A 19,801-nucleotide genomic window follows, 5' to 3' on the forward strand; every position below is an offset into this window, starting at 1 on the left:
GACTAGAATAATACATTCCCTATAGGCCTATATAGTATAATGCACTCCCCATAGGCCTCTGACTAGTATAATGCATTGCCTATAGGCCTGACTAGTATAATGCACTCCCCATACGCCGTATAGTGTCATGCACTCCCCATACACCTGTATAGTATAATGCACCGAGATAAAAAAAATATTTCCAATACTCACCGTCAACTCTCCTCCTTGTTCCCGCAGTGCTCTAAGCGCCCACACATCTCCAAACAGCGGGCACCGAGTGCTGACATCATCACGACCCCCTGTCAGTGTCTGCGTCAGTGACATCAGACGCTGAGAGCGGGATGATGGGAGAGGGAGCATAACGCTCCCTCTCTCATCAATGCGATCAACAGTATCGGCATCTAGCCAATATAGTTGCAATTGTGATGACGGGCGGGGGGTACTGCTGGCACCAAGTACCTCCGCCTGAGCCCAATTGCGGCCAGGTGGCAGAGCAGGGAGATCAATTTTCCCTGCTCTGCTGCAGAATGTAACTGTATCGGTGCACTGTGCCGATACAGTTGCATAGCGTAGCTCCGGGTGGGCCCCATCAGAGTGCAGGGCCCAGGGCGACCGCCCCCCTCTGCCCTCCCCTGTAGCTACGGTACTGCCAGACATGATTTATTTTACTGGGTCCTGTTAGGCTATGTTCCAACGGTAAGTTTTGGGCTACTTTTTGATAGTGCAGATTTTCTGCACTCATTTTTGCACCAATTAAATAAAAAAGGTTACTTGCATTTTTTTGAAAAAGCTAATCAAAAACCAATTGTGAGAACGAACCCTAGTGATTCTTTTTACGCCAATTATTTGCTTGCTAAAGCTTTGGTATAATTCATTTGTTGCACTGTATGTAATACTTACTGCTTTAGATTCGTGACTGGGGCCTCTCTAGATCTTATCAGATTGAAGGTGCTATAGCATATTGACACAGCCTGGTCTAGTGCCTTTGATCATCTAACCATCCTCTGGTGTACTGGCCCCAGCTGCCAAATTATACCCAACCAGCTCCCACAATCCCTCTCTCCTGACCCTGTAGTGTGGCCTATATATGTAGTAGTTCCTAAGGGGAAGCACGCAGTGTGGGGTGCAGCACGCAAGCATCCCATAAGCAAGGCATCACAGAAGCTAAGCATCAGGAAAACGACAGTTATACATGGCAGTTAGTCAGGGCAGGAGTCAGGTAACCCACACTTTGCTCTCCCCTTTAACCATGTGCTTTATTTTTATCCTCCTGTGTTCCTTTGCCATCCACATTCACCACCCTATCCCCTCTCCATCACAACTCATACACATCAGCCCCTCTATACTTCCCTTTCCCATGTACAGCTCCCATGCACTCCTCACTTTCCTGAGAACCCTCAGCCCTTCTTGCCCAAACACATCGCAGATAAAAACTACTTACAATTCCAACAACTATTTGCTCTTTATCTTCCTACACCTACTGATTTCAGGGGACATCTCCCCCAACCCTGGTCCACCATCCCCTAACCTCAACCCCTACCCTACCTCATATCGAAACCATAATAATCTTATGAATATTACTTGAACTCCCTCATCTCCATCTTTTAATTGTGCCCTGTGGAATCCACGGTCTGCTTGTAACAATCTTCCTTTCCTACACAGCTACTTTCTGAACAACTCTCTTAATCTGTTGGCCCTCACTGAAACCTGGATTCAGGATTCTGACACTGTCTCTCCTGCTGCCATTTCCTACAGTGGCTTACAATTCTCTCACTCCCCGAGACCTACAAACAGGCATGGTGTTGGAGTCAGCATACTCCTGTCCCCACAATGTACTTTCCAGGTCATCCCCCCCAGTTCCATCACTCTTATTCCCTTCTTTTGATGTCCACACCATCAGGCTCTTCCGTCCCCTCTCCCTCAGAGTAGCGGTCATATACCGGCCCCCAGGCTCACCCACCCACTTCCTTGACCACTTTTCAGCCTGGCTGCCGCACTTCATGTCCTCAGAACTTCCAACCCTTATCCTGGGAGACTTGAACATCCCCATTAACAGCCCTACTTCCACATCTGCATCCCAGCTTCTATCACTAACCACCTCTCTAGGCCTCTCACAGCTTTCAACCTCTGAGACACACAACGACGGTAACACCCTTGATCTGGTCTTCGGCAGGCTCTGTTCAATCTCCCACCTAAATAACTCACCGCTTCCACTCTCTGACCACAACATTCTCTCCTTCACGCTCACAAATCCTCACCCACCCCAGCTCACTCCTACCTACCACACAGTCTGAAATCTACAAGCCATGAACCCTCAGACACTTTCAGACTCCATACACTCATCACTGTCCCCAATCTCCTCTTTTTCCTGTCCTAATCTGACTGTTCATCACTACAATGACACTCTTAAAAGCACCCTTGACCAAGTAGCTCCCCTCACCCTCAGAACCTCCAAGCACAGAGTAAAACAGCCCTGGCTCACATCGCAAACTCAACTTCTCCAGCGATGCTCTAGGAGTGCTGAACGCCTATAGAGAAAAACCCGCACACCAGAAGACTTCATCCACTTCGAATTTATTGTAAGAACCTATAACGCTGCCCTTCTCCTCGCCAAACAGACCTACTTCAACACCCTGATCTCCTCACTAGCCAACAACCCCAAGAAACTTTTTTACACTTTTCACTCCCTCCTCAGGCCAAAAGCACAAGCCCCTATCACAGACATTTGTGCTGATGACCTGGCCTCCCACTTTACAGAAAAAATAGATAATAGCCATCAGGAAATCTTCTCCTAACCACCAAGTGCTGTGACTCCCATCCCTTCCTGCATCTCCCCTGGCTCACTTTCCACATTTGATCCCATCACAGAAGAAGTAGTCTCCAGACTCCTCTCTTCTTCTCGTCTGACTACATGCACTACGGACCCCATTCCCTCACATCTCCTCCAGTCTCTCTCTCCAGTCGTCACAACCCACCTAACTGCAATCTTTAATCTCTCCCTCTCCTCGGGCATTTTCCCATCCTCCTTCAAACACGCCATCGTTACTCCATTACTAAAGAAACCCGCTCTCGACCCATCCTGGCCAAACAACTACAGACCAGTCTCCAATCTCCCCTTCATCTCTAAACTTTTGGATCGCCTAGTTTACTCCCACCTTACCCGTTACCTCTCCACTCATTCCCTTCTAGACCCTTCACAGTCCGGCTTCCGCCCCCTACATTCGACTGAAACTGCACTCAACAAAGTGACCAATGACCTTCTGACAGCAAAACGTAACGGTGACCACTCTCTGCTCATTCTTCTTGACCTATCTGTAGCTTTCGATACTGTTGACCACCATCTCCTACTCTCTAGACTCCAGTCACTAGGCATTAAGGACACTGCTCTCTCATAGTTCTCTTCCTATCTCTCTGACCGCTCCTTCAGTGTTTTGTTCTCTGGCTCCACGTAATCTCCTCTTCCTCTTGCTGTCGGGGTACCTCAGGGCTCAGTCCTTGGCCCCCTTCTCTTCTCTCTCTACACAGCCCCAATTGGAGAGACCATCAGCAGATTTGGCTTTCGGTACCATCTTTATGCTGAAGACACACAACTATATACGTCTTCCCCCCGACCTTACCCCCTCTGTACTACAGAACGCCAGTGACTGTCTGTCCGCAGTCTCCAATATCATGTCCACTCTCTATCTGAAACTCAACCTCTCCAAAACTGAACTTCTTCTGCTCCCGCCGTCTACTAACCTCCCTAAATCTGACATTTCCCGCTCCGTGGGTGGCACTATAATAACACCCCGGCAGCAGGCGCGCTGTCTGGGTGCTATGTTTGACACCAATCTCTCCTTCACATCCCATATACAAGCTCTTGCCCGCTCTTGCCGCTTACACCTAAAGAACATCTCTAGAATCCGCCCTTTTCTCACCATGGAAACAACAAAAACCCTCACTGTAGCATTGATCCACTCCTGCCTGGATTACTGCAACGCTCTATTAATTGGCCTCTCCGTCACTCGACTATCCCCTTTCCAGTCCATACTTAATGCAGCAGCCAGGGTCGTTCATCTGGCTAATCAGTACTTGGTCGTGTCCGCTCTTCGTCAGTCATTACACTGGCTGCCCATTTATTATAGGATCCAATTCAAAGTTCTTGTTCTCACCCACAAAGCTCTCCATGGTGCGGCACCCCCCTACATCTCCTCCCTCATTTCTGTCTATCGGCCTAACCGACTGCTGCACTCGGCAAACGACGTTCGACTAACCTCTGCACTAATCCGTACCTCCCACTCCCGATTCCAAGACTTCTCCCTTGCTGCTCCTATCCTCTGGAATGCTCTACCCCAAGAAATTAGGACTATCCACAATTTGCATAATTTTAGGCGCTCCCTCAAAGCACATTTGTTCAGAGCGGCTTATCACGTTCACTAATCAAACTCATTCTATGTGTAAGTGTGCATGTGTGGCCCATTCACTATATCTATCCATCCTTCACTCCCTCAAGATGGCTGGACCATCATTGTATATACACCATTGTAAATACACACATGTACTCTGTATCTCCCCCACCTCATTGCAGATTGTAAACTCTCTCAAGCAAGGGCGGCTTATTTTGCTTTAATTATTGTATTGTTAACATTGTTACTTATGACTTGTGTCTTGAAACTGTTAAACTGTAAAGCGCTGCGGAATATGCTGGCGCTATATAAAGATTATTATTATAATTATTTGGAGTAACTTGTGACTTTTGGTTTTATTACATTGTTAGTTACAGAGGTTGGAAAAGTCCCAGGTCCATCAAGTTCAACCTTTCTCTATCAAATCTACATTACCTATTGCTATATTATTTATTGCATGCTTCAAATGTATAACTTTTATTACCACCTATTTATTTACAACATTTATGCCCTATTTGCGCCTAAAGCAAAAGTTTTCGGGTTTTTTTGTTGGGGAAAGTGGATGGGATTTGGCTTTATAAATGTTCCTAAACTGATTTATGACTTGTTAAAAAATCACTACACTTTTTACACAAATCTACAAGTAGGAAAAGATTCCTATGTTAACATTTGTGTCATGGCTGAAAATCTTAATTTATCTAAAAATATTGTGAGGTTTATTTACTAATAAGATCTCATTAAATTGTGATTTTACAGTAGATGTTTTAAGTGTCTTTTTATCCATGCAGGGATTTATTCCCCATAGTCTGAGCGACTTTTTATAATATATAGTATAACAATTTATATTTGAGTGATATTTTTTTAATGCCGAGATCAGGATTTTAATGTGATTTTGTGGCCCATATACAGTATATGTATTCATACTGTATGGGCAATATGAACGACAAATAGCAATAATGCCTTTTAGCTTTTTTTTTCGTTTTTTTGTTACTTTATGGTGTTCACTGTTGGTTTGCAATAATTTATTATTTTTTATCATCACGGATGCAGAAATAAAAATATAGTTTTTTCCTACATCTCTTGATATCGGCTACCTTTCTCAATAGCCATATTACATCTTGTCCTCCCTCCGATCCAGAGGCCTGCTGACTGTCAGCGGATGTATTTTTTGCTCCATTTACGCCTTTTCATATTTTTTTTTTTTTTATCTTGCACCAAATCCAGAATCCATTTTTTAGTTTCGCCACAAAGTCCAATGACTTAAGATAAAAAAAAAAACTCTCCAAAAAGTGAATTCAAAAATTCTCCTGATAATGCATGATCCCTTAGGACGGGTGCATGAAATGCCAGATTTGATAAATTCCCCCTTTCTTGCATCTTCCTGCACAGTTTTTAAAAGTGTCTAGAAAAAAGGGATGTTGCTAGTAAGAGTCTTAAAAATGCACCAGATTTATTATTGGTGTCACCATAATTTACAGTTTCCTTCCATGATGTGGTTTAAGAAAGAGTCATTTTGATTCTGTGCAAAACTTCTAAACCATGTGCGGAATTTTTTTTAATAATTTGGCACAAAACAAAGACCTCATCAAATACCACAAGACAAAAAAATGACTTAAAAAACACCCACAAATGATGAATCAGGCCCAAAATGTTGAAAAGGAGGCATAATATGGCGGTGTGAAAGAACATCTGAGAACAGATAGGATCGTTTGCCAGGGCATTGACTTCTTTCTGAGCTTGTGCTCAGACGCAGCAGCCGATCCGGACGGGTCGAGCTTCAGTATAAAGCAAGAAAGAAGAAGAGAAGAAGTAGGCGTTTGAGTCTCGGTTTTATATTAGGGCATGTTCACAAGGAGCAGATACGCTGAGGATTTTCTATGCATTTTTTTCGGTACCAGCAAAATGGTTGATATTTACCAAATCTCATCCGTACACATAAGGAAAAGCCACATTGCAGATTAGAAGCCCGGATCATATGTTCCTAATTGTGTGCCATGCGGATCTAGCAACCACATGCCGTCCGGGGTCTTTACGCCGTAAACCACGGAGTATATCCTCAGTCACATGATCTGAGGGTTGGTGGGCGCACTTAATTGAGGCACACCATGTGAAAGCCGTCGCGGGTCTCTGTGAAATTACTTAATGGGCTCATGGCCGTGCCCAGCGCAGAGGTGTCCGCAGTACAAAACCGCTGTGACATTTAGTAATTTCAGCAATAACGTGCTCATGAAATGGAAACGTCTCCCCCAATTATGTCACAGAAGCTGATCCATCTGGAATGGACTTAACCCTTTGTGGAATACACGGGACTCGCTTTTTTGGAGGAGACGGAACAATAACTTCAGTCGAGTGAAAAGTGCAAAAAATGTAGCAAAGTTCTGCAACATGTATCACTGACTGTGGGAGGGCAGCAAAGCTTGACTGCCGCTAACGGAGCCGAAAACCGTCAAATATGTCTTACAGAACCCTGTAATGTGGACGGTCACTATACAAATCCCAAATACAGCTCGATAAGGGGCATACAAAGCCCTAAAACTGATGTATACTCTCCTTCTGAATGCTTTATCCCATATGAGGGAATACATGGGGCATTATACTTGGAGTAAGATTTTGTATCGGGGTCCATGTTGCACCTGTCAGTAGGGTGTCTATCACTTTGGAAGACTCTTTCTATCCGCACATTATATTCCAAGCCTAATGACTTTTTGATAAGCGCCATGTAATACCTAATCTTACCTGCGGAGGTGCTGTCATGGAATTCAGCACTTACTTCCAGGTTTAACTGCCGATCTCAAGTTGAGGATCTCCGCTGTTGGATACCTGTTTATTAGCCTTTCTTTGGGGAAGTCTTCTAAGAGAAAGATATTTTGCAAAGCAGATAACCACTTTAAAGTCACCTACTGTATCTCCTAAAATAGGGTCCGCAGATGCCCATTTGTAACTGGTACCATAGCCGCTGTGACTGGAGAAGTGGCTGCACATTCAATACTATGAGAAAAGCGCCTATAGGAGGGAAAGACCACTGTTTTGGATATAGGTGTCTGTGATAAGATCACCCTGTGCTCAGCTGTATTTGGAACCCCCATAGTAGTGAATACAGACATCCACCTCTCCAATTACAACTGAGGTGTAACCTGTCAAAAATAGGGATCTGAGCAGCTGCCATTCTGGAGATGAGACCACCCTTTATTCTGCAGTATGTGGAACCCCCATAGAAGTGAATGTAGATAGTCGTGTATGTGCAGCTACCTTTCCAATTACAATTGGAGCGACATCAATCGTTATTAGGGACCTGGGGACCCCACTTTCTGGAGGTAAGGGTCTGAGATGAGACCACCCTTTATTCTGCTATATCTGGAACTCCCATAGTAGTGAATGTAGACAGTCGCGGATGCGCAGCCATTTCTCCAATTACAGTTGGGGTGACACCAGTCATTATTATGGACCCCCCTTTCTGGAGACATATGTCTCCAGAACAGCTGGGATGACACCAGTTATTATTAGGGATCTGGTGACCCCCTTTGGGGGGTTTGAGGACCCCCATTACCATTTACTCTGCTGTATTTGGAACTCCCCTAGTTGTGGATGGAGAGAACTGCACATGCGCACCTACTTCTCCAATTAAAGCTGGCAAAACACCAGTCAGAATTAGGGATCTGGGGACCCCCTGTCCAGCTAAAAGGTGTCTATAATGAATGTATTCAGAACTCCCAAAGTAGTGAGTGGAGAGAGCCGCGCATGCGCATCCACCTCTACAATCACAGCTGGTAGGATACCAGTCAGAGCGGGGTATCTGGGGCCACGGTACTGGTAAGAGATGCTGTTCACAAAGGTGGGACCTGCATCTTTAAGACATATGGATATGCCATAAAAGCCTGTGTTGAAACAACCCCTTTAATAGTTTCCCATATTAATACTACAAATAACATATGCTGAGGATGTTTGATTGGTTTAGCGCTGGAAACCCTCCTGTTCAAGACAGAGTTGGCCACGTGACTGCTCTCCATTGAAGCCTATGGGAGTTGCTGTCCTCCACTGACCATAATGGAGCATCGCACTTGTCCAGCTCAGGAGGGGGACCAGACAACCCTGTCTGTAAGATTGGTTGGGCTTCCTGAAGTCAGATCTCCACTAATAAGACAATTATTTTGTATCCTATAAAAAAAAAAAGACATTAATGCAAAAAGTTGCATATCCAACTGTTGGAAGCGGTAAATGGAGCCAAGTCATCGTCTTCTCTTTCTGTCCTTGTGAGTAGGATGCATTAAATATAATGACCTAACCAGGCTTGGAGTTTATTAACGCATTGCGCGCAGCATTTGCCAGATTTGCTCGTACCACTTCATTTAACTGTGCGAGTCATCAAAACGGGCGACTCGGAGTTTGACTGGTGAGACTGTACAGCAATTGGTTGACTCGTGCGTCTATTCAGGAGGGACCGACGTGCACTTTAAATGTAATTGCTCAATTAGCTGCAACTGATGTGACAAATCTTGATGAAAGCATTTCTGGGAAAAGCAAGACGTTGCAAGACATCGCTGTGTACTTCAAACGTAGGAGCTCGCTTGTGATTCCACGTGAATTACACACATTCCGCTCTATTCACAGCATCACCTTATATAACGCAATGGGACCGCGACCGTCATACAGGATTTTCTAGCCATTAAATAGTATTATGCATCAATTTGGGAATGTTTTAAATACTGGAACTTAGAATAAATAAAACATTGCTACCTTCTACCCAGAACAGCGCCACCCCTATTTGGAGTATGTGAAAGGTATTGCAACTCTATGCCATTCACTAAAATGAAGCAGAGCTGCAATACCAGACAAAACCTGTAGACGGGGGGGAGGGGGCGCTGTTTTTGGAAGAACACCCCATGCAAATCTGCAGCATATCCATCCCAAATGCATCTACCCTTAGATACTGGGATGGTGCGTTATAGCTACTGCACTTTTTTGAGATGTCTACTCTGGATATTAAGGCTACGTGCACACGCTGCGGAATGGGGTGTGGATTTGGCCGCGCGGATTTTGTAAAATCTGCAGGTAAATTTGCAGGTCTAAAGACCTGCGGTTTTACCTGCGGATTGCTCTGCGGTTTTGCCCTGCGGTTTTTCATCTCCACAATGGAGAAGTTGGCAAACCGCAGCGGATTCTGCAGAAAGAATTGACATGTCAATTCTTTCTGCGGTTTCAAAACCGTGCGGAAAAAAAAAACGCACCGTCTACACTGCGGTTTTTTATTCTCATAGGGAATAATGGTACTGTACACCGCAGCAAAAACTGCTGCGGACCCGCAGCGGCAAAATCCGCTGCGGAATCGCAGCAGAATCCGCAGCGTGTGCAAACACCCTAAAGGTGGCCCCGACCCTTCCTGTGAGATCCGTAGTGACCGCTGTGACAATATAGGATTCGTCTTGCCTCTTCTTGCTCCTTAAAGCTCATTTATGACGATGGCACACATTACACGGAGTCGGACGCTACAGTACGACCGTCCCGGGAATTTCTAATGATTGAACAGGAGACATTATTTGCAGCCGCCTCAGACTTCACGTCAATGACAGATGAGAAGGAAACTGACGCGAAATTTGTGGTTGAAAATGTTTTAATAAGCAGCTTGTTTTGTGTGTGAGAAATGAAATCTGGAAGTGTTCAGGTACAGACGGATCTGTCTGAGCCTAATGGACCCACAGTAATGAGGGTCTACTGGTAGGACGACTGATGATCGGGGGACAGATGACGTTGTGCCGTCTTCACAAAGACACTTTTCTGGTTTTCTCTCCAAGTGGAGAATTAAATCCAAGGGCTCCATAGCAAAAGTCATGGAAGACACTGACCCGATCCTACTCCTGTGACTCTCCCAACCCTCTCATCTGGAAATCTGGATGAGGTTAGGTCATAGACATGGATTTGAACAAGAAGTGTCCAATATCCCAGCACATTATCCTTACTGCCCCCAGCCATGGTGTGGCTGCCCTCTGCTACTTATCTACCCTGATAGCTTCGTTCTTGGATCCTTGTTGATCACCCAACAAGATCCACATTAGAATCAGGACTCAACGACGGCCGTAGATGGGGGAATCTTGGATTATATGGTAGAACACTAGATTATATGAAGAAGACTTCAGCTCTTGTTGTGGGTTCTGGGCTCATTACTCGCAAGTCGCAATACTTTCATTGACAGATGTGTCTTGTGCTCTTTACCGGAGTGTAAAGCCTTGTCCAGAACCAAACTTAGGCTGGATGATGCTCTGTACAGTTCCGTCTATCCCTCCCATCCCCTTATACTCTGTACAGTACCATCTATCCCTCCCATCCCTTATACTCTGTACAGTACCATCTATCCCTCTCATCCCACGGACTGGAGTCGGGCAGTGACGGCTGCGGGGAGCACGGTAATGCCGGTGGGATCCCTCTGCTGGTCGGCTTGGTACCGTCTCCTTCCTGCCCGGGGTGAGCTTCTCTCCAGTCCCTCTAGTCGTCTCCTTCTACTGTAGCTCTGGCACCCTCCAGTCCTCCTGCTCCTTCTCCCTCGCTCTGTCAAGTGCCCCCTGCTGGCGTCCTCAGCTCCTTTTATAGTGGCTCTGCCCCCATTCCTTCTGGAACTCTCCCTTGCCCGTCTTCTACTAGTGTCCACTGGAAACAGTCTCCCTAGGAACCTTGGTGACAGTCCCCTTGGTTCCAGCCCGTTCACCCAGCGGGGACTGTCCCTCCTCCTTAACGATGGCGCGTGACTTTATAATGTGGACACATAGGGGTCCGTTTGTGCCGTTTGGCTTTCTGCATGGCATTGAGAGAGTCACCGAGAGCCTCTATCATGAAACAAAGGTGCAGACAGCGCCAGGACCAGGTCCGAGGCCACAATAAGTGCATGTAACTTGTCACAACATCCCGGAGAGATTAGCTTCCTCTTGACCCTTCCTATAGCTCCCGTATGTTCATCTGATTTCATCCTCTCATGTCCCGCGTCTACCGCCTGACACGTACATAAACATATCCATCTTGGAAAAGTATGTTTTCAATTATCCGTTAATAATATATTATGATTCAGAAAAGGAGTAAGAATGCGACACCAGATTTCATGCTCTAAACAAACCATATGTGAAGAATCGGATGCAGAAATCGCTGTCAGCAATGTATGCGCCGCGCAAAGCGACAAGCAAAACACAGGCAGCATCTTTTGTTGTAACGAATGTGTTTGTACGTGACATATGTTCTAAGGAGAAATCTATTATCATGTCTCCTACTGAATGGCAGGAGATGTCTCCCAACGTGATCAGCGCCCCAGATTATATCATGTATCAGACTTAGAAAGCAGCACTTAAAGGGGACGTCCACTACTTTTACTTATCTTAAAAAATGGGCTCATGGTGGTCCCTACATATCACATCCTTATATAACGGACCCCAACCACTCCTGTCTTCCTCTCATGCTGGAGGAACGAGCTTTAGAGATGTCAGGTGACAGCTGCTGACAATCAATGGCCTGTGATTAGCTGCAGCAGTCCTCTGATGGTGAGAATGTGATTTATTTATATGGCCCATGTTATTTATATAAACATAGTCTCATTATCAGTTCAGATTTTAGCAAGGTGCATAAGGCACTTGACCAGCCTGCGCACATCTTCTTGCCCGTGTAACTAGAATTTTAAGGAAGTTTTTAGAAAGTTTTATGTGCTGTACAGTAGACTACCGTTCTGGGCTGCACAGACTTGTTTTAGGTACCTAGCATGCAATTCCAAACGTGGGAATATGACAAAAGTAATGGGATATCAGAGAGGATATAGCATAAAATAGAGCATGATTTCACACTGCAGCGTCTGTTTGATTTGTGTACCAGGAAAGCTTCTAGTTCACAAGGAAAATGTATCGGTAGACCACTACACACCCAACAGAGACCAACAGAGCGCCCTTTCTGTTTCCACCAGGCTGGGATAGATTGGAAACAGGAGTGTAACTATAATAAGTGCAGAGTGCAATTTCCCCTCAGGCCCTGGAACCTCGGGGGCCCAAAATGTCCCTTTGGCCCATGTAAAAAGACCTGCAATAGTTGGGGGGCCCTGTTGGAAATTTTGTACAGTTCTATTTCCAGCAGTCCCATAGAGAATGAATAGAGCTGAGCGCTCAGTGAGTTATCACATATATCAGGCATAGGGAATAACTTACTATCTCAGGACACCCCTGCATGTATACAGTTTTCTTCACCCCTTGCTTTTCCGTACAGGTGTTCATATTACCCTCTATGGGTACGAGCACACATTGAGGAACCCCACACGAAGATATGAGGTTTTTTTACCTGAGGCTTATAAGCATTATGGTTTGTTTTTTATATGTTCACATTCTGCCAATTTTTTTAAAACTTAAAGCCTAAATTTTAACTACTTTTCTTTGATTCTGGAGAACATCACCTTTTGGACAATTTAGGATCTAAGTCTTTGTGCTCACCTTGCATTTTATGTGGCATTTTTTCAGTGCAGATTTGTCGCAAAAGCTTAAGGATTTTTCTAATGCCAGCAAAGTTAATGAGAATCCTGAAGTCTCGTGCACACGTTGCTTCTTTGTGACTTGCAGAATGTCAATTCATTCAACAATTTTGCTGCACATTTCACCCGTACTAATGAGCGGGGAAAAATCTGCAACAAAAAAACAAGTGGAAAAAAATGCAGAAAAAAAAACGTGGCTTTTTTTGCCACAACGTTTTTACTGCCAATAAATGCAAAAATGGTGAAAAACTTTCTGCACAAAATACTTAACATGAGCACATAGCCTTGTAGTCAAACACCTTGTACTGTGTCAATGTAGCCACAATAGATCAGTCTGGAGTCCACAGTGATTGGATACATTTAGGTCTGCACAGGTTATTTCCCACCCTTCAAGAATAAACAAGAAAGCTCTCATTCACTGAAAGCAAGCAGATATCTTGAAAATAGTAAATTGATACATTGAGTATATTCAAAAGTTTTAGAACATTTCTTCGTGCAATGACAATTCTTTACTGACATAAAAACCCTTTCTGGTGCCCATATACGTTCCTAATAGTTGTCATCATAGCGTTGATTTTTTTTTTTGTTTCTCTGTTCATTGCCTTTTTGGCTTCCTCCTGTATTAAGAAAGAGATGTAGTGAGAGAAGAGGCAGCTGTAATCCCTGGTTGTGTCAGTACTCTACTTCTGAGGTTAATCAACTGCAAATTCCATTAACTTCCTACGGAGTGAAAGTAGAGAACGGGCGCTCTGGGGGCCGGCAGCAGTCAGGTGCAGCCCTTCAGGTGTTCATGTCTCTCAGAGACCACAGTAAAGATCAAGGAGGATCTCTATAAAGATCTGCTTTGTCAAGAAGCCCCAGCAGACATGGCTTAGATTCAGCCGGAGCACAAAAGACTCCTTAACCACTTCAGTGCTGGGCTGCATGGCTTTCACCCGTCACAGAGAAGCATGCAGATTGATAAATGACTTCTTGTATCATTATATTCTTATATTACTAATCCCCCGGCAGCGCACGGAAGTATCCGTTTCCTTTCCAATTTGCCTAAAAATTCCTGTTTATTAGACAGAATTAAGACTTTTGGCCGCAGTTTGTCTTCACTGCAGATTTTCTGCATTTCTTATAAATAAACAAATAGAAACAATGTTGCAAAAATAAGCACAATATTATCACAAATGGATACAGTCAAACCTCGTCCTTTTCAGCCAAGGATTTGGACAAGGTATCCACTTTTTAGTTATTCCGTATCTAGCAAAACTGGGTGTCAGCCAATATGGTACAAATAAAGTGGTTGTCAGCAGCTTTACTAGTCCAGAATGGGAAATATGTGCAATAAAACAGGGACATTAGATGCAGTATGGGACAGACTCCTTGGGACTACAACAGGGGATAATTTTTGGACTCCCTCTAACTATAAAGAATATATGACATCCGCTATAACGACATTGTAATCTTTTCTTATAATTACACACACAGGATGTCTCAGCAATAAGATCTAGTAGGATATTAGTGAACATCCCATAGAAGATCCCAATGGTAAATTTGGCTCAAGTCACTCCCGTATGGTGCTGTCTATTGCCGGATGCCTGGAGTCCATTATTGAGGTAGTCCAACCCTAAAGCATTTATCACTATGAAAGTGTAATAAAGCTGGATGATAACCCCTATTTGGCAGTCCTAAATTGCAAACAATCTCCTTAAAGGGGTTTTCCAGGTTTAGAAAAACACAGCTGTTTTCTTCCCCCACAAAAAAAGGCACCACCTCTTTCTACTGGTTGTGTGTGGTATTTCAGCTGAGCTCCATTAAGTGTATGGGGCGTAGCTGCAATACCAGACACTACCTGTAGAGAGAGTTGGCGCTGCTTTGGGAGAAAAAAAAGCAGCCACATTTTTCAACTCCTGGACAACTCCTATCCTTTAAGCAGAGAAGTAGAGATTTATTCAAACTTTTGATTTAGAGCTAGCCATAACCAACCCCAATCCAAGGTCAACCACACCCACCATATGTTGACCCGTCCTCCTCATCCTCCTTTCAGGGGCGTAACTCTAATAGGTGCATGGGTTGCAAATGAACCCGGGCTCTGGAGCCTAAAGGGGCCCTAAATAGTCCATATGAAAAGACTATTAACAATAAAGATCTGTTATGATTGGGGACCCATTGGCGGTTTTGCACTTCAAGGTACACCACTTCCTCCTAGCACATGGAGGTAAGAAGGACAGTATGAAGACCTACCTTCTTGCCATGTGGATAGATGGAGTTTATATAGGCCCTTTGGATAGGATTATGGCCCTATAAGAACCATAGGTTCAGCCTCAGTGGTATGTATACCTATGCCTTAAAGGGCAAGAGCACAAACATGTAAAATTCTGATATGTGCTATGGAAATGTCAGATGATCTTCAGAGTAATCCTGTACAGGCTGTAAGATCTTGGGTCCTAACACAAAATCTGGCCCCAATCAACAATGTGCCATTGATAACACAGGTGTCTTCATATGTGACGGCGAAGTCTTTGAAGAACCAGAACCCAGATGTAATTGTTACCGCCATATCCCCGTTAAAGGGCCACTGACATTAAATTGTTTTTCCCCCAAAACAAGCCAATTCGATATGTAATAAAGTATAATAAAGTATCATCTCCATATCATTCCCAATAACTCCAGCGCTGCAACAAACCTCTATTTATTCTACCGTGATCGGGCAAAATAAAGGAAAATCTGACTCCAAAAATCTTTTCATCTTCATTCTCTCCCATAAACAGCAAAGGCTTTTTTTTTCCCCTTTTTTTTCCCTAGCATTTTCAAACAAATATAATTGGGCATATGGTCTATAACAGGTTTTCAGACAGTTAGTTAAACTTGGCAAATCTTCCCCCCTTCCCCCTTTCCTTCATCTTTGATCCTATGTCTTGATGAATTCATTGAATTGCTCTTGTCTGTCTGTCCCATGTTATGTGCCAAGGGAGGAGGAGAAGATCGTGTTAACTTTTTATTTTTAAAAAAAAAAAAGGAGATTTTTTTTTAAATTTGAAATTTTGGGACTTTTTGAAATCTAAGGAAGTGATTGGGATATCAGGACGGAGATGGGATTATTTTGTTATTTTCCTGGGAGGGGGGGGGGGGCGGCGGCGTAAACTAACAAACACTTCCAGCACTGTCCTCTTTCCAATCATTGTATGTGCTGCAATGAAAGATGCGATTGTCTGGGAGACATGAATATGGGATGCATGCTGGCTCAGGGTCCAGAGGTCTTTCCCTGCAAGTCTGCCATTCACTCCAGCACCACATCCATTGTATAGTAGAGTTTGGCAGCTATCTCCTTGCTCGTAGGCTACCTGCCAAAGCAGCTGGTCCTGTAGAAGTGTCTGCTATAGACTACAAAGCGTCACTCAGCAACCAGCGTCTCAGCATGGGGGCTTCTTTCTAAAATGACAAAGACGAGATCTCCCATAAGTTTTACCCCATCCCTCACCCGTTTAAGGCTCTACAATTGCATTGGGTCCATGATGGTGTTAATAATGTATCAGTCATTTGATCGGTATGATCTAAGGATTGTCTGTCTTTGATACGTGCTGTAGATAATAATAGGATGAAAATGTCATGGGGGGGTACAATAAGTCAAAAGAGGAGGGGCGGGTAATAAAAATCCATCATACTGGGTGACCCGGATAAGGCTGGTCAATATGGAGGATAAGCTTTGGCTTTGATGTTCTCTAACCTGCTCAAGATCATAAGATTTTTTGGATCATTTTTGTTTTGTACATTATTTTAATATTTTTTTAAGGATTATTTATATTGTAAATGGTTACACTATTTTACATTATAGAATTTATCGTCATTTTATCATTATTTATATCTATATACAGTATATGTATTCTACAATCTATATACAGTATATGTATTCTACTTTATTAATTTTATTTACCTATTTGATATTTTTGTATACGAATGTGAATTGTTTTTATTTTGTTATTATATATTTCTATTTTTTATCATTATTAACACACACACACATATACACACACACATCTTGTTATTATTACTATATCTTTTTTATTATTATTATTTATCTAGTTAGTTTCTTTGTGTATTTTTTTCTTTTCTATTTTTATCTTATTTTATTAATATTTACATATTTATTGTTATTTTGATTGTATATTTCTCTTCTATTTTTTGCCTTATTTTATAATATATATATATATATACACATATACATATATATATATATACACACACATACACACATACATATACATACACACATACACCCATACACACACAAGGTGGGCCATGTATATGGATACACCTAAATTAAGTGGGAATGGTTGGTGATATAAACTTCCTGTTTGTGGCACATATGGGAGGGGGAAAACTTTTCAAGATAGGTGGTGACCATGGCGGCCGTTTTTAAGTTGGCCATTTTGGATTGCATCTTTAGAAATGTAGTATAGTTCTTCTGATTAGCTATGTCGCTTACCCCATGTACAGCCATTGCAGTAGCTTAGGTATCCATGATTACAATCACTCATATGGTCACAGTAAGGTAGCTGTTAGTGGTCGTAACTATGGATATCTAAGCTACTGCAATGAGCAACAAATTGGGTAATAGACAGTGAATCAGAAGAACTATACTACATTTATAATTGGAGGTAATTGCTAATATGATTATTACACCTACTACATATTGGGATATGATCTTGGAGCTGGGAATACCCCTTTAAGAGTATGTTGACGTGACAGTAATGTCGGTCCAAGGAAAAAGCTGACATCACACGGACAACTCTGACACCAATATTATTCAATGAGGCTGTTCAGAAGATGAGAAAAGACTGCGAGAATAGACTTGCAGCAAACATTATTATTTTTTTGTACTTAATTCAAATCTATAAGTGTCCCAAAAAGAAACAGATCCGGTACGGACGTATTACATGCGATTTTGTGGTTACATTGCATTTCTTAACTTTGGTCTTGGAAAAAAATATAACTGCTGATATGCAAAAATGAAATCCGTGATCTCAGCCTAAGGCTCTAGAACTCACTTTCCAAAAGAGAAACTGTGTGAGATATCCCTCGTCTCAACCCCTTTACGAATCCAGGGGATCCCAGATATGATCTCAGAGGTTTCGCCGCTGCGTCATTGACAGATGAAGACGCTGCCTTTTCCTCTGCAGCATTAAAGGTGAAGGACCTATATCTTAAAGACAAAAATAGATTGGAGTGGTGTTGTTGAAAATGAATAATCCCTTTAAATTCCAATTAACCCTGTATTTATTGACATATTTAGCAACAGGAACGGTATATAAATCTATAAATGAAAAGATAAAAATAATATAAAAAGAAATATAAGAAGTATTTTGAGAACAATAAACGTAAAGGCCTGTTTCACACATACGAGAGAGAGAATATTTTTCACGATCCCAGAACGGCATTCAGGGTTAAAAATGTTCCCGGAGAAAAGCTGCCGGGCCTACGCAGTTGAAAATAGCGGACTGTCAACAAAAAAAAACGTTGCCGAGTCCGCCTCATCCGCCTGGGAGACGCTAAAATATTGGCGGATCCATCGAAAAACAGATGTAACGGATGACCATCAGTCAAGATCCGCCACTAATGTAAGTCTATGGGGGGAAAAAACGGATCCGCCCCTTTTTTAGCAGATCTGTTTTTTTTTCAGAAATTGGTGGATTTTGACTGACGCCAAAAAACTGATGTGTGAAACAGGCCAAAGCAATAATGGGGCCGTTGCATCTTCTTTGTTCAGAACTGCACCGCCTTCTGCTTGCTGGGGGGGGCGGTGCGCTCCTGATTGATTGACAGTTCACACCAACAGCATGGATGCGCTTCTAGATTAAACTTTGTGCTTTCCACTGTTGCAAGCAGAGGCAGCTTTTCTTCTGCAGCATCGGCGGCGCATCGGCGGAACACGGGGGGCACTGAAGTCTGATGGATTTCACTTCAGAGCAGCGCTCACAAGCTCTATGGAAAAGAGCAGCTCGCGTGCGCTCTACTCCTTATCTAGATAAGTGCCCACTACAGCAAGACTGTAGTAAAAGTTGCTTACTTTTACCCCTTTTCTCCATGTAAGATGATGAAACCACCCCTTTAAAGGCACATACAGATAGCCACCCACCAGCCCAGAGCAACCGTATTAACAATCGTTCTGTTCCTATCGTTTTTTTTTGTCTGCCTTTCTGAACAGAAGTGATCAATCTTTTCGACTAAAGAAAACTTTAGAATATGTTTCTTGCAGGTTGCGCTCCTGTGCACCAATTAAATCTTATTAAAATCTTGTAAAATGTCATCCTAAAAAACCATGAACAATCGATACAAACATTACATTGGGAAAACGTTTCATTCCACAAATAACAGCGTTTCTCGCAGTCTTCCTCTGCCCGTAGGATACATTTTCCAACAAAAATACCACTCTATTGCAATCTGGATAAAACTTGTAAATTGCAACATTTTTTATAAATCCAAACCCATTCACTGCACAACATTGTATCCAGGTCCATAACGGCAGTTAACCCTTATGGTGCGCCTTGTTTCTCATCTACTACTACTACTGCTACAATGGCGCCTTTGTAATCTTTGTGTTGGCTCTGCCTTTTCCTCTCCGCCTATAAGATTTTATTTTCCACGGCTTAAGTCTTGTCTCAGGCTATTAAAATGGCTATGCATTATTTACCAATATACAAAAGTATTGTCATATCACACATCGTGAAACGGACTCCAAAAAAACACCATCTGGCATTTGGGAACGCGCAGGGTAGGGAACGTGAGACGAGATATTCTTTACCACTCTGCCTGGGACTTTACCGCTTGCAACTTTCATTGCCAAGAATTAGAAAAAAAAAAAAGGTGAGAGCATACAAGATCCAAGGCAGAGCTTAGCCCATACGATGGAGGGTTCCAGCCGGCGGGAAATAATATTACAGTCCTGACATCAATCCAGGAT

General features: G+C 43.1%; 1 protein-coding gene and 1 long non-coding RNA gene across 3 annotated transcripts in view; one reads left to right on the plus strand and one right to left on the minus strand.

Annotated features, from left to right (window-relative positions):
* The window catches only part of NFIA (nuclear factor I A), a 507,433-nt gene that overhangs the window by 14,230 nt on the left and 473,402 nt on the right, over nucleotides 1-19,801 (plus strand). The gene's annotated exons all lie outside the window — the stretch shown is intronic.
* The window catches only part of LOC141048887 (uncharacterized), a 46,027-nt gene continuing 43,921 nt past the window's right edge, over nucleotides 17,696-19,801 (minus strand). The window contains exon 3 of the long non-coding RNA XR_012220176.1: nucleotides 17,696-18,043. This is a non-coding gene — a long non-coding RNA (uncharacterized lncRNA). The remainder of the gene's footprint in view (nucleotides 18,044-19,801) is intronic.

The sequence above is a fragment of the Dendrobates tinctorius genome, unplaced genomic scaffold, assembly GCF_039654945.1.
Source record: "Dendrobates tinctorius isolate UK_male_01 unplaced genomic scaffold, ASM3965494v1 ptg000138l, whole genome shotgun sequence".
Lineage (NCBI taxonomy): Eukaryota > Metazoa > Chordata > Amphibia > Anura > Dendrobatidae > Dendrobates > Dendrobates tinctorius.